The sequence below is a fragment of the Pseudorasbora parva genome, chromosome 22 (assembly GCF_024679245.1).
Source record: "Pseudorasbora parva isolate DD20220531a chromosome 22, ASM2467924v1, whole genome shotgun sequence".
NCBI classification, from domain to species: domain Eukaryota; kingdom Metazoa; phylum Chordata; class Actinopteri; order Cypriniformes; family Gobionidae; genus Pseudorasbora; species Pseudorasbora parva.
This window is the reverse complement of record NC_090193.1, coordinates 31,366,762-31,382,042: the sequence shown is the minus strand read 5'-3', so window position 1 is coordinate 31,382,042 and position 15,281 is coordinate 31,366,762. Positions and strand designations below refer to the sequence as shown.

General features: G+C 35.9%; 1 long non-coding RNA gene across 1 annotated transcript in view; it reads left to right on the top strand.

Annotated features, from left to right (window-relative positions):
- Positions 1-15,281, top strand: part of LOC137058873 (uncharacterized) — a 74,692-nt gene that overhangs the window by 37,531 nt on the left and 21,880 nt on the right. The window lies entirely within an intron of this gene.

Below are 15,281 nucleotides of genomic sequence, written 5' to 3'. Positions count from 1 at the left end.
TATATATATATATATATATATATATATATATATATATATATATATATATATATATATATATATATTCTTTTCTTTTTTTTATGTCTTTTTTCTTTTTGATGACAGCTTAATTTTTTACCATAATTACTCCAATCTTAAGGGTCACATGATACTTCAGAAATCATTGTAATATGCTGATGTTCAAGAAACATTTATTATGATTACTGGTGCTGCTTTTATTTATTTTTTATTTATTTTTTTGTATTTAACAAATCAGGATCAAAGAACAACAAAAACACCACTATATATATATATATATATATATATATATATATATATATATATATATATATATATATATATATATATATGTATGTTATACTGCGCCCCATAAACACAACCAAGCCAAGAAAAAAAAACACAGAACCACCCCTTTAATAAGAAACAAGCTGTTAATATTTTAAATGTGCGTAATGTGGGTCCACTGGTGGTTGTGGCAGTTTATTTTTTGACACTTTCCCCATTACAGAGTTGTTTATTTGATTCTTCACATTTCATTCTGCCTGACTGCCTTAGTCAATTCCTATACAAAAAGGTATCCATTGATATAAAATATTGACGTTTGTACTTTGCTAGAATTACAGACACCGTGACAGCCTGTCTTTATTTACCATTTTAGTATTTCACTAGCGATTCTTAAGACAGTGTTTGAGAGCAATTTACTGCAGCTCACACCACTAGTTTGCTTTCAGCATATTTCGGGATATTAAAAATTTACTGTTTGTGCGTTCCGTCTCGAAAGTGTGATAAATCTCTTTTTGTTCACAGTTGATTCTTCCTCTGAAATAAGTATCGATCTGACAGGTGGGCTGTTGCATTGGAGAGTGGTCCTGAGCTGTAATATTGAACTCTGAATCGATACTGTATACATGTCTAAATGTCAAGTCATCTGTGCTTTGTTGCCATCACACTATCGATATTTACCCTTTTGCATATCCCAAAATGCATCTCGAAATGCTTATCGCTCTGAAACAATTTCCCATGGCTTCTTAGCTGCTTTTGGAAATGCATTGAATCATGAATGTTTCTGAATTCTTCAGGACTTTAATGAACGTGATGCTAAGAAATCAATGAATTGATTCGACCCATAAAGAGGAGCAAAGTGAGGAATAAATGGTTTTTAAAGGTTTTTTTTAGTTGAAAACATGAAATTTTGTTTAATGTTACTGGTAATATTGTGTATATAGTAATTCAAACTAATATAACATAACAACATAACATAACATAACATAACATAACATAACATAACATAACATAACATAACATAACATAACATAACATAACATAACATAACATAACATAACATAACATAACATAACATAACATAACATTTTAAGTTTAAGTTTAAGTAAGCAGAACTTCCAGATTTTTTATTTTGTACTCATTTGAACTACTCTTAACATGAAATATTTAAGCTAATTCAAACATTTAAATTAAAATGATCAACATTTTTAGTAGCGGAAACTTGGCTAGCTTTAAGTAGCTAATTCAATAAATGCCACCTTGCTAATTGGTAGCACAATGCTTTGATATCATCATTAGCACAGCACTCGCTGAATGAATGAGGACAGCACTATAATACATTTAACATATATCTGTTCTCAAACTAAGCTTGTGCTCCAGTGCCCCCCCCCCCCATTTAAAAAAAAAATAATAATAATAATACAACTGCATGAAAAAACAACATAACAGAAACTTCTAAACTAACATAGCAAAAATATATATATATATTATATTATATTAATTATATATATTTTTCACAATAAATTAAGAGATACAAAACCACACACAAAATGTATAAAACAAATGCTGTTTCACCTCATGGTACTTCATGGTACATTAATTAATATTAATACATTATACATCTCATTACTGAAGTAAATGCGTTGCTTTTTCATAAGACATTAATTGAGTATTGTTTATTGGTCAACAAATACATTTGCTCATTTGGTCTCTGCAATTTCGAATCTGGCTTCACGGCAATTCGTATATGTATTTTATGAGGTGGCTAATTCAAACAAATTTGTATGAGCTTACTCATAAGGATTGGTGCGATTTTTGCTAAATTGTACACATTTGACGAGTAGCTTAATTGGTATGATGTCGTACGAATTCATATGAGTGAGGTCATACGAATTAGCCACAGATATGTACAAATTGGTCGTGAGATAGTATTGGACATTTCCTATTTTTTTATATCATTTTTTTTTTTTTATAAAAGTGGTATATATTTTATTTTGAGAATATTAATTGTATACAATAATTCACAATTTAATTAATATCAGCATGAAATTGAAGTTCCGCTTTCCTTCTGAAACGTTAGATAAACGCATAGAAATGTTTTACCTTTGCATTTATAAAATATAAATGCATACTGATGACAACATTGTCAAAAAGTTCCCCATCCACACAGATCTGCAAAAATGACCAAAATTGCTGTATTATGCATGCCGGGCCAGTAGATGGCGATGTCACTTTGTAAAGAAACACTACACGAACACATAATACGCATGCGCATGATGACAGTATTCACAAATTCACATTTTTATATTTTACATGGAGAGGGTAAATATTGTTTTCAAAAACTTGCATTTGTATACCTTTTTTAAAAGTTGGTGATGCACAGATAAATAATTTATAATAACTGCAATATTCCATAAAAACTCAGAATTGACAATTTTGAGTTCATGGTGGTGAACATTTAAACCTCTAAATTTCCCTTTTCTGTTTTTCTGCATCAGTGTTCAGTCCATCTTGAAGTCAGTCATGAATGTATAAATACCACTAATAGTTGTTTTTATCAGTTGAATGGGCTACACCTTCTGTATCATTCATTCCACCCAGTAGCCTATAACATCATGTCAGTTTTCAAATTGACATTTTTTACATGTAATCATTGTTTGTGTTTGTAGCGTTTCAAAATCCAACCAAGTAAATTACCCATCCTGTCTATCAAAAAATAAACATGTTGACTCACTTTTGAATTATCTTTCATCTTATTGCACGCCTGCTTACTTCTGGCTATCACTTAAAGCCACTGATGTAATTCGCTGTCTGCAACATAGACATTCAACAGCATCATTTGAACAGTTATTACTTTACTGTCCCTGGGCCAAAATTGCATTCCTGGGTTGAAACCGATAAAATAAATCACCAGTCCGTAAGAACTGGATTTTGTCAGTGGGCTACTAAGAAACATCCATGCATATATGATGCGCGTTGTATTTCTTTTGAAATCATATCCTAGTTTTCAATTTAATATTTGGTTTTAGGTCATTTTTTGCAGCAGTGTTTCCGTAGAGATGGCTTGACAGTGATTTTGAGGGGTTTGATTTAAAATGGCTTGAGCAGGTAAACAGAATGAATTCCCAGCGACTCTCTTGCATGATCTTTCTCTCTTTCTGTTTCTCTATCCCATGTGTGGAGTGTAGGCCTGTAATTTATTTGTTTTATTTTAGCTTCCATCAGCTGCAGCGGTAAACAAGCCTTAGATGAGTAAATCATCATGCTCACTGCTGGGACAGACTGGGGTTTCCCACCAATGCAACTCTATATCTTTCTTTCAGGTATATTAGTTTACTTGATAGTAAAAGCTGTGGTACAGGCCATGCAAGATAGATTAGAAGTGTAACATAACATAACTACTGTGCTCACAACGTTAATGTACTGTTATTTTGTTCTTATCTGCATATAAATCAGTGGAATAAATGCTATTAATTAAATCCCATCTCCCACTGGCTGTGTTCATGCGACCGGTTACAGCAGAATGCAATCTCCAGGTAAATGTTTTGTACAAAGAGAGCGTTCCAATAAGGAAATAACATTGTTAGAGGCATAATAAGTTCATAATTGCTCTGTTCCAAAACTTAGTGAGATGCCTGAAGGAGGCTGTATTTACAGGCATCAAAGATAGTCTCTGTTCAAGATGGAAAGTAGGGAACTTATAACAATGCATCATTTCATTTTGGCTAAATTCAACAATACATGTGTATCGGACATAGGCCAGTAAGAGCTGTGGGTGTAAACAGGTGTGCTAACAACTGATTCTAGAGACTGCTGTCTTTAGCATCCTTGTTAGCGTGCATGCCTCCCACACTGGAGACGCTGGTTTGAATCCTGCTCAGAGAGGCTAGAGTAAGACCTGTTCCATTTGGTGCCGTGACCCGGATGGGAATGAAGTTGAGGGGTTTGAGTGTAATGGATGTAGGCCAGTGGTGTGTTGCTGCCCTGGTCCCAAGTGGTGTGCTGTCGACTGACAATAGAGGCTGCGGTCTTATTAGCAGTCTTATTAATGCGCCCGCTTCCCACACTTCGAATCCTAGTTTCAGATGGTCCAGTAATGGCTCTTTTCCATCAAGTGGTATAGTACATTGTCCATTCGGGATGGTAGACCCTGATCCGGACAAAGTACCCTTTTATGATAGGCTTGGTATATGCTAGAAAGTAGCGATCAACATCATTCTCGTACAAAGCGACAGTAAAAAACAATGGACAACATACAGCAGATCTTTTTCTTGCTTCTTGGCATGTGGTTGTTTGTCACAAGACAAAAACTGTATTGTGTTTCAATTACAATATCATCCAACTGCCTCCACAAATGGGCTTTATCGTGCTGGTGGGGGGTTACTTTTTTTGCAGACTGGAACGCTCTCTTCTTTTTCTTCTCCTCTTCTTCTGAACTGCTAGCTGTCAATATCCGGATTAATATGTTCAAAATTCACTAGTTAGCTTTTCTCAAACAGAAACTTCAAAGATCCAGCATCTTGCAACATGACATCATGAGTTTGCGTAAACATACACGCCACTTTCTATGGCCAAGTGGTGTGTTATCTGTATGAATTTTGAGCTATCCGTGTGTATGTCTACGGCGTGTGATCCTGCGTGAATCTCCGCGTAGACTAACCTTCATCTCTGCATGTAATTCCGCGTGTATGTCTACGGCAAAAAATAAACCATTATATGTGTGTGTGTGTGTCCACAATGTAAATGGATTTATAAAAGTACAAAATTACTTGTGTAGGGTAGGTTTAAGGATCAGGGTTGGGTGTAGGCAATCGTTATTGTGATTGACATGGCCAATGAAATGTTTAGAATCAGTTGCAGGGCATTTCCGCTGAACTGGTGTGAGAAAAAAAAAAAAAATCACGCCTATGGAAGGGGAAATTACATCATACCCAGTGTGCCTTGAGAAACTCATCGCGCAATAGGCGTTCTTGTTTCATGACGGGGACGCCCAAACCGCAGCTAGACCATTCTCTTCAATTATGGCACCTCTTGTGTTGTCATTTTTTGGTAGCATGTGCAACTGATGATCAAACAAATAACATTCTAAAATGCTATGGTTTGGTATTTTTGTACTATTCACAACTTTCAACAATCAAAACTGAAATAAGTACCACTCATAAGACCGGTTACATTTGTTGGCGTGACTTGGATGGGAGTAAGGCTATGTATCTAAACCTCACTTTTATGGCTGCAAGAGGCGGTCCAGAGACCAATGCAGGTGGCTTCAATCTTTACTGTCCTTGTTAGTCTACGTGCCTCCCATGCTGGAGATCCCAGTTCGAAACCCGCTCTGAGTGTAACAAGCATTGGTTACATTTGGTGCCGTGATCCGGATGGAGTGAGGTTTAGGGGGAGTGAGTGTAATGGACATAGGCTAGAAAGAGTTGTGCATTTAAATCTTACTCACCTGGCCTCAAGAGGCACGCTAGTGACTTATCCTAGAGGCTGCGGTTATGCACACCTCACACACCTGAGACCCAGGTTCAAATCCCGCTCAGAGTGTGTCGTGTAGGACCGGTTACATACCATTACCCAGAAATGAGTGAGATTTAGGTGAGGTTGAGTGTAATGGACTTAGGCCAATAAAAGGTGTGTAAACCTCAAGGGGAACGCTACACTGTATAAAAAAATAAAATAAAATAAATAAAAAAATATGTTGTTTTTTGTTGATTTAACTTAAAAAATAAGTAAAATGTTTGCCTTAAAATTTTGAGTTCATTGAAATTTGAAATTTGAGTTGATACAATGAAGGGCATTTGTTTAATAAATAGAAACTCAAAATATTATTGTAATCTGAACCACTTAAAAAAATTGATAAATCATGAAATAGCACTATTTGGCATGTTTAACTGCGTCATCAGAAATAAAACACACACACTGTAAAAAATTATTTAGAAAAAAAGTTACCTGGTTGCCTTAATTTTGAGTTAATTGAAATTGAAATTTTGAGTTAATACAATGAACATTTTTTTTGAGATTCGACAACCTTTATTAAAATATTATTAAAAGATTTTTAAGCATATTGGGTAATTGTGTGTGTTTTATTTCTGATGATGCAGTGAAAAATGCCAAATAGTGCTATTTTCATGATTTATCAAATTTTTTATGTGGTTCAGATACAAAAATAGTTTGAGTTTCTATGTATTAAACAAATTTCCTTCATTGTATCAACTTTTAATTTCAATAAACTTAAAATTTTAAGGCAACCAGGTTACTTACTTTTTTAAGTTAAACCAACAAAAAACAACCTTTTTTTTACAGTGCACAATTACTCAATATGCTTACATAATATTTTGATAATATTTTAATAAAGGTTGTCAAATCTCAACAAATGTTCATTGTATTAACTCAATTTTAATTTCAATGAACTAAAAATTTTAAGGCAACCAGGTAACTTTTTTTCTAAATAATTTTTTTACAGTTTAGCAGCTGTGTTTTTTAGCGTCCTTGTTAGTGCACCTACCTTCCACGCCTGAGACCCATGGTTTGTCTGAAATAAAATAAAATAAAATATTAATATTAATATAAACAAAAATCTTGGCAATTAGTTTAAAATTATTAACTGGGGAAAAAAATTAAAATGAGAATAATTGAAATTAAGTAATACATTACAAAACACATTACTAAAATTTGTTTCTAAATTTTTAGAAATTACTAAAAATTTGCATGAAAACTAAAAGCAATGTAGGCAGCAATGCAGCTTGCTGGGTTTTCATGCTTTTGCACGCCTGAATCCAAAATATATTTTCCTCTACTATTAGTAGTGGTATGTTTTATTAGAACCGGTGCAATCATATTTATTTTAAAGCTTGTCTTGTTATATGTACATAGTTCTTGAAGTTTGATTTATTTTTCATAAACGACTGGAGAACAAATGCTGTTTGTGGTTGTTACTAGCGCCACAAATACACAGTACATATTTCCAGTGCACAATTTAATAAAGAGTAAAGGTGTTCTTTTCTCCTTCGGATTCGCTTCCAGCTGATCCATTATTGTTCCTGTGCCATTTGCAAATCTAAAGCCGGTCTGCTCTCCACTGTCTGCACAATGCAGGTGGACAGCTGACTGCTGTGCACGGCAGATTGATCACTGCCCATCCATCTGTTTGAATGTGTGTGTGTGTGTGTGTGTGTGTGTGTGTGTGTGTGTGTGTGTGTGTGTGTGTGTGTGTGTGTGTGTGTGTGTGTGTAAGAGAGAGAGGAATAGAAAGCAAAAGGAAAGGAAGAGAGAGAAGGTCTTACATTCTCTAATTCAAGGTCTTTGCCTTGTGCGTAGTTACATCCCCACAAGTAAATTTCAAGAACATGTATTAGAGTATTGAAATGCTTTAAATGGAAGAAATATTATTACGAAGAGTGTAAAAACAAAAGGTTTAGTGCATTGTTTGGTTTTGTTTTGTCCTTTAGAAGATTCTGGATCTGCTGTGTTATTCCCTCAGTATTTACGTTTGTTTTTTTTCTATGATGAATCAGTGGTGCTCAGACAACTTCAAAGCGTGACTGGCCCGACTTCAAAGCACAATGCTTTTGTCCGTTGTTCAGCGGCGGCGAACCCCTGCCTGATTTCGTGCCACAGCTGTCCTGATACCTCTCCAGCCTTCACTCCTGTGTTTCCTCTGTTCATTATTGACTTTCATTTCTGTCCTTCTCTTGGGTTGCTTTGTGGACAAGCAAAAGTGGGAGAAAATATTGAACCCTAATGATATTACAGACTACATTGTGTCCATTGCTCTCTCTCTCTCTCTCTCTCTCTCTCTCTCTCTCTCTCTCTCTCTCTCTCTCTCTCTCTCTCTCTCTCTCTCTCTCTCTCTCTCTCTCTCTCTCTCTCTCTCTCTCTCTCTCTCTCTCTCTCTCTCTCATTCCATTTCTCTTTCTTCTATTAGAATCTTGTTTTCTTTATTCTCCCAGTAGCAATACAGCGATGGAATCAGAAAATAACGGCATGGTACTTTAATGGTGTAGTTCACCCAAAAATGAAAATTCTGTCATCATTTACTCTCCCTCAAGTTCTTCCAAACCTGCAAGAATTTCTTTCTTCTGCTGAACACAAAGGAAGATATGTGGAATAATGTTTGTATATAAGCCGATTTTGAGCCCCGTTGACTACCATAGTATTATTTTTTTCCTGCTATGGGGGAATGGGGGAATGGTCAATGGGGCTCAAAATCTCCTTATATACAAACATTATTCCAAATATCTTCCTTTGTGTTCAGCAGAAGAAAGAAGAAAGAAATTCTTGCAGGTTTGGAACAACTTGAGGGAGAGTAAATGATGACAGAATTTTTATTTTTGGGTGAACTAACCCTTATATATCTATATATATATATATATATATATATATATATATATATATATATATATATATATATATATATATATACAGTCTTGTTCAAAATAATAGCAGTACAATGTGACTAACCAGAATAATCAAGGTTTTTCGTATATTTTTTTATTGCTACGTGGCAAACAAGTTACCAGTAGGTTCAGTAGATTGTCAGAAAATAAATGAGACCCAGCATTCATGATATGCACGCTCTTAAGGCTGTGCAATTGGGCAATTAGTTGAATTAGTTGAAAGGGGTGTGTTCAAAACAATAGCAGTGTGGCATTCAATCACTGAGGTCATCAATTTTGTGAAGAAACAGGTGTGAATCAGGTGACCCCTATTTAAGGATGAAGCCAACACTTGTTGAACATGCATTTGAAAGCTGAGGAAAATGGGTCGTTCAAGACATTGTTCAGAAGAACAGCGTACTTTAATTAAAAAGTTGATTAGAGAGGGGAAAACCTATAAAGAGGTGCAAAAAATGATAGGCTGTTCAGCTAAAATGATCTCCAATGCCTTAAAATGGAGAGCAAAACCAGAGAGACGTGGAAGAAAACGGAAGACAACCATCAAAATGGATAGAAGAATAACCAGAATGGCAAAGGCTCAGCCAATGATCACCTCCAGGATGATCAAAGACAGTCTGGAGTTACCTGTAAGTACTGTGACAGTTAGAAGACGTCTGTGTGAAGCTAATCTATTTTCAAGAATCCCCCGCAAAGTCCCTCTGTTAAAAAAAAGGCATGTGCAGAAGAGGTTACAATTTGCCAAAGAACACATCAACTGGCCTAAAGAGAAATGGAGGAACATTTTGTGGACTGATGAGAGTAAAATTGTTCTTTTTGGGTCCAAGGGCCACAGGCAGTTTGTGAGACGACCCCCAAACTCTGAATTCAAGCCACAGTACACAGTGAAGACAGTGAAGCATGGAGGTGCAAGCATCATGATATGGGCATGTTTCTCCTACTATGGTGTTGGGCCTATTTATCGCATACCAGGGATCATGGATCAGTTTGCATATGTTAAAATACTTGAAGAGGTAATGTTGCCCTATGCTGAAGAGGACATGCCCTTGAAACGGTTGTTTCAACAAGACAATGACCCAAAACACACTAGTAAACGGGCAAAGTCTTGGTTCCAAACCAACAAAATTAATGTTATGGAGTGGCCAGCCCAATCTCCAGACCTTAATCCAATTGAGAACTTGTGGGGTGATATCAAAAATGCTGTTTCTGAAGCAAAACCAAGAAATGTGAATGAATTGTGGAATGTCGTTAAAGAATCATGGAGTGGAATAACAGCTGAGAGGTGCCACAAGTTGGTTGACTCCATGCCACACAGATGTCAAGCAGTTTTAAAAAACTGTGGTCATGCAACTAAATATTAGTTTAGTGATTCACAGGATTGCTAAATCCCAGAAAAAAAAAATGTTTGTACAAAATAGTTTTGAGTTTGTACAGTCAAAGGTAGACTGCTATTTTTTTGAACACACCCCTTTCAACTAATTGCCCAATTGCACAGCCTTAAGAGCGTGCATATCATGAATGCTGGGTCTCATTTGTTTTCTGACAATCTACTGAACCTACTGGTAACTTGTTTGCCACGTAGCAATAAAAAATATACTAAAAACCTTGATTATTCTGGTTAGTCACATTGTACTGCTATTATTTTGAACAAGACTGTATATATATATATATATATATATATATATATATATATATATATATATATATATATATATATATATATATATATATATATATATATATATATATATATATATATATATATATGTATGTATGTATGTATGTATGTATATTGTGAATATCTGATAAGATGTTAATTAACTCACTAAAATATAAGTGCCTAAAAAGTAATTTATATTATTCATTAAAGCTACAATGTGTAACTTTTTTAGTTTCTTCCTATCGAAAAACACTTAGTTCTTTCAAAAATATATGTGCTCATTAATGTATATTTACTCAAGTAATAAAGTATTCTCGTAAGTTTATAATATGCCATTGAAAATACATACGGGTGAGGGGTTCGAATGCCGGTCACCATGTTGCCCCTCCATCTTGAAAGTACATTAGCCAAAGAGGGACATACCTGTCAAATCAAGCTTTGCCCTTCGTGTTTTAACACTCGATGGCACCATCTCGAATGTGTGGAGGATTGCCATGTTAATCTTGGACTAAATCTGCCACCGAGTTAAAACGAAATCAGAAACTAATATTCATTGGATGGTCATATACCTTTTCACTGCTAGATGGGGGAAAATATCACAGTGTAGCTTTAAGACAATAAACGTTCCCACATTAAGTAACACAAATGAAAGCTAAGTAATTATTTGTAAATTTTAAAGTACAATATGGTAATTATTAATACAGCAAAGATGCATTGAATTGATCAAAAAGTAAAACTGTTTATATGGTTATGAACTTAAAAGTATTACAATTTCCACAAATACATTAAACATAAAAGATGTTATCAATATTGATAATAATGCGAAATGTTTTTGATCAGCAAATTAGCATATTATAATTATTTCCGTTGCCTCGTGTGACACCCTGGAGACTGAAATAATATACATTTTGATATTTTAAAATATATTAAAACTACAGTAAAAAAAAAACAGTAATATTGTTTTCTATTTTTATCACAGAAATTTAGCCATGGTGGAAATCTTATCGACTACAAGCTTACCAACACTATAAACACACACACACACACACACACACACACACACACACACACACACACACACACACACACACACACACACACACACACACACACACACACACACACACACACACACACACACACACACACACACACACACACACACAGATATATATATATAAAACTTTGCCATTGCCTGAATTTAATATTGTGGACTCATGAGAGCAATTGTTTACAGTGTGCGGGATTTCAAACAACATACTGAGGATAATTAAAATGTGGCTTCCATAACAAATTATGAATAATGTGAGCAAACAGCCTGAAATCTGTAAAAAGATGGGTACACATCTTTTTGAAGTGATGGGAAGAAAACCGCTTTCAGCACATTAGCTGGTGGAACGTTATGTGATTATCTTTATCAGTAGAAAGTTTATAATTTGAAGAGTAAGGTGTCAATCACAATGACACCCTCACTATGAGGAACACCCTACATAAACCTATGGGCCTAAGAAAATTTGATTTAATGTTATCTCAGCTTAATGCTAACTGGATCTGTCATAAATTTGACAGTATGTCTGAATGACAAGATGAGCTATATCGATAAGCAACTGAATCAAATAAGTCTCACAGCTGAAGGTATGCACTTTATCTGATGCAATGGCAAACTAAATCATTACTAAACCAAAGTGTAGCTTTTAAAATGCATAGAAATTGTTTTACAATCAGTTATTTTAACTTCAATAATTGTTCTAACCCAAAATATGAATGTAGTGTCCGTAACGTCACCCATAGAAGATTTCTGAAAGCAGTTTTAAAGCGTAAAGGAGGGCCGAGTTGGCCGTTACCATCTTGGTAGCGAGTTACTCCCGGATAATAGAAAATGGACAAAGAGCAAAGAGGCGGGATGTGGGCGGACCTGAGGTGATGTGAAGAATAACAGACAGCAGACAATCGAATATCCACCTGTCAATCAAAACAGACATTATTATATATATTAGGGGTGTAACGATACGCGTATTCGTATTGAACCGTTCGGTACGAGGCTTTCGGTTCGGTACGCGGTACGCATTATGTACCGAACGGTTCTTGGACTAATTAATTAGATTTGGAAAATAAAAAAGTGTCTGAAATATAATAATATGCGTTCAACAAGGTAGCCCAATAACCAAAACGACACAACAGCCAATGCCCCTGACTCCGCCGAAGTGAAAGAAAAAAAAAAAACACTATGTTTTAGGCTGCTCAGTCAGGTGCTCGCTTACTCAGTAGGCTACGCGCTGAATGCTCGTGGCAAAATGGCTATTGCGTTTAACAAACCAGAAACAGAAGATCCTCCAATAACCAACGGGTCTGGTGTTTGGGTGAACTTTGGATTCTTTGTAAGCTATGATGGTGTTGGCAAGAGTGATGGATTAAAAAACAATGGTATGTCGCATTTGCTGATGGTACAGCTGCGGGAATATTTCATGTCATGTCAATCAACTCATTTACGCCGACAACAAGACGATAAAAAGGAGAAACAGCCACAAACTATCCCCGCAGCATTTAGACAGACATTTCCAACTTATTCAAATGGCAAAAGACATCACTGCAGCGAGTGGTCCATTTATAGCCGCGGATATGAGACCTAACGCCCGTTTCACACATACTCCGTCTGCAGTGCGTGTGCGGTGCGTATTTTTTTCCGTACCCATGTTAACGGATGACAGCTTTCACACTGCACGCGGATGCTGTCCGTCTGTTCGTTCCAGGAGCGTTGCGTCTGCAGCAGTGCACGGATCGTTTTCGTACGAGTCTATTTTTTTGCTGCGCTGCGTTGCTGCATTAAAGCGACAGAAGATTTTTCGCATTAAAATAAACATGTACTGACGCGAAAATCTAGTCATTTCACCACAGATGCATATCATTTAAAATATACTCTTGTTTCAAAGTCAACACATGGCTTTTTTTCTCAAGTAAAGCAACAAAACGACACATTACCTGGCATTAAGGTTAAAAAAAATGTGCCATAATGCGCACTCGTACTTTCTTGGAGGTGAAAAGAAGGCTATATACGTAACCTGACTTCTATTAAAGAGTAAACAAAGAGGATTGCAATTCTGACGAGGCATGTTCAGTAAAAACTTTTAGATTTTAAATAAAAAATAATGAATCAATGCTGTGTTTGTGGTGTGCAACAGCGGATCAGTTGCGGACTGCAAACGCAGCATATGTGAAAACACTACAGGGTGTGGGGCTCCTGCAACGCACACGCAACGCAACACACACCGCACACGCTAATGTAAAGAGCTAATGTCTTATTCCTGTAACTACATAGAAGATGGGTAAAGTATAGCTCCATCATTGTTCAATGTAAAAAAAAAAAAATCATACTTTGTTAGTTTTAATAAAAAAAATAATAAAAAGGTAATTTATCTGCCAATTTTTTTCTTTTTGCTGTATATCTAAAACATACCGAACCGTGACACCAGTGTATATATATACACTCACCTAAAGGATTATAAGAAACACCATACTAATACAAAACTGCCTTAAATGGTTAGTTCACCCAAAAATGAAAATGATGTCATTAATGACTCACCCTAATGTCGTTCCACACCCGTAAGACCTCCATTCATCTTCAGACACAGTTTAAGATATTTTATATTTAGTCTGACAGAATATCTAAGTGAATGCACACTATACTGTCCATGTCCAGAAAGGGAATAAAAACATCATCAGAGTAGTCCATACGTGACATCATATGTGACATCATCGGAAATACATTTTGGTCCAAAAATGAAAAAAACTACGACTTTATTCAGCATTGTCTTCTCTTCCGCATTTGTTTTCAAACCTCAAATAAAGATTATTACAGTCATTAATCAGCGTATTGATTCATGATTTGGATCACCAATGTCATGTGATTTCAGCAGTTTGACACGCGATCCAAATCATGAATCAGTACGCTGATTCACAACCGTTTGAAATTGTATTTGATATTTTAATTTATTAATTTTATATTTAGTTTTCTCTCCCCTGCTTCACTTCAAAACCGAGGTACATACTGAACAGTCAGTTTTGTGTACCGTTACACCCCTATTTAGTACAGTCAAAAACTTACATACAGCACCTTTAAATCGGAAGAAAAGTCAGAATGTGAGTATCAAATATTAAACTGGAATCGGAGACCATATTTTAACCTCCACGCTTCACATTTAAGAGCAGAATTGTTGCATTTTAAGGTTGCTTTTATAATTAATAAAGTCTCTTCTCAACAAGGCTGCAATTATTTGATCAAATTTTGCTTTGAAAATTTAGCTTCTGTACTGCCGTTCATTCTTACTCCCATACTTCCTTCTCTTTTATTGTCTTTTATTCCTTTCACTCTTACTTCAGCACTTCCTCTTCCTTCTTTCAGCACTTCCTCTTCATTCCTTCAGCACTTCCTCTTCCTTCCTTCAGCACTTCCTCTTCCTTCCTTCCTTCCTTCCTTCCTTCCTTCCTTCCTTCCTTCCTTCCTTCCTTCCTTCCTTCCTTCAGCACTTCCTTCAGCACTTCCTTCAGCACTTCAGCACTTCCTTCAGCACTTCCTTCCTTCAGCACTTCCTTCAGCACTTCCTTCAGCACTTCCTTCAGCACTTCCTTCAGCACTTCCTTCAGCACTTCCTTCCTTCAGCACTTCCTTCAGCACTTCCTTCAGCACTTCCTTCCTTCCTTCAGCATTTCCTTCCTTCCTTCCTTCCTTCCTTCCTTCCTTCCTTCCTTCCTTCCTTCCTTCCTTCCTTCAGCACTTCCTTCCTTCAGCACTTCCTTCAGCACTTCCTTCCTTCCTTCAGCACTTCCTTCCTTCAGCACTTCCTTCCTTCAGCACTTCCTTCCTTCCTTACTTCAGCACTTCCTTCCTTCCTTCAGCACTTCCTTCCTTCCTTCCTTATCCTTTCACATCAATTTGATACATACTGCTC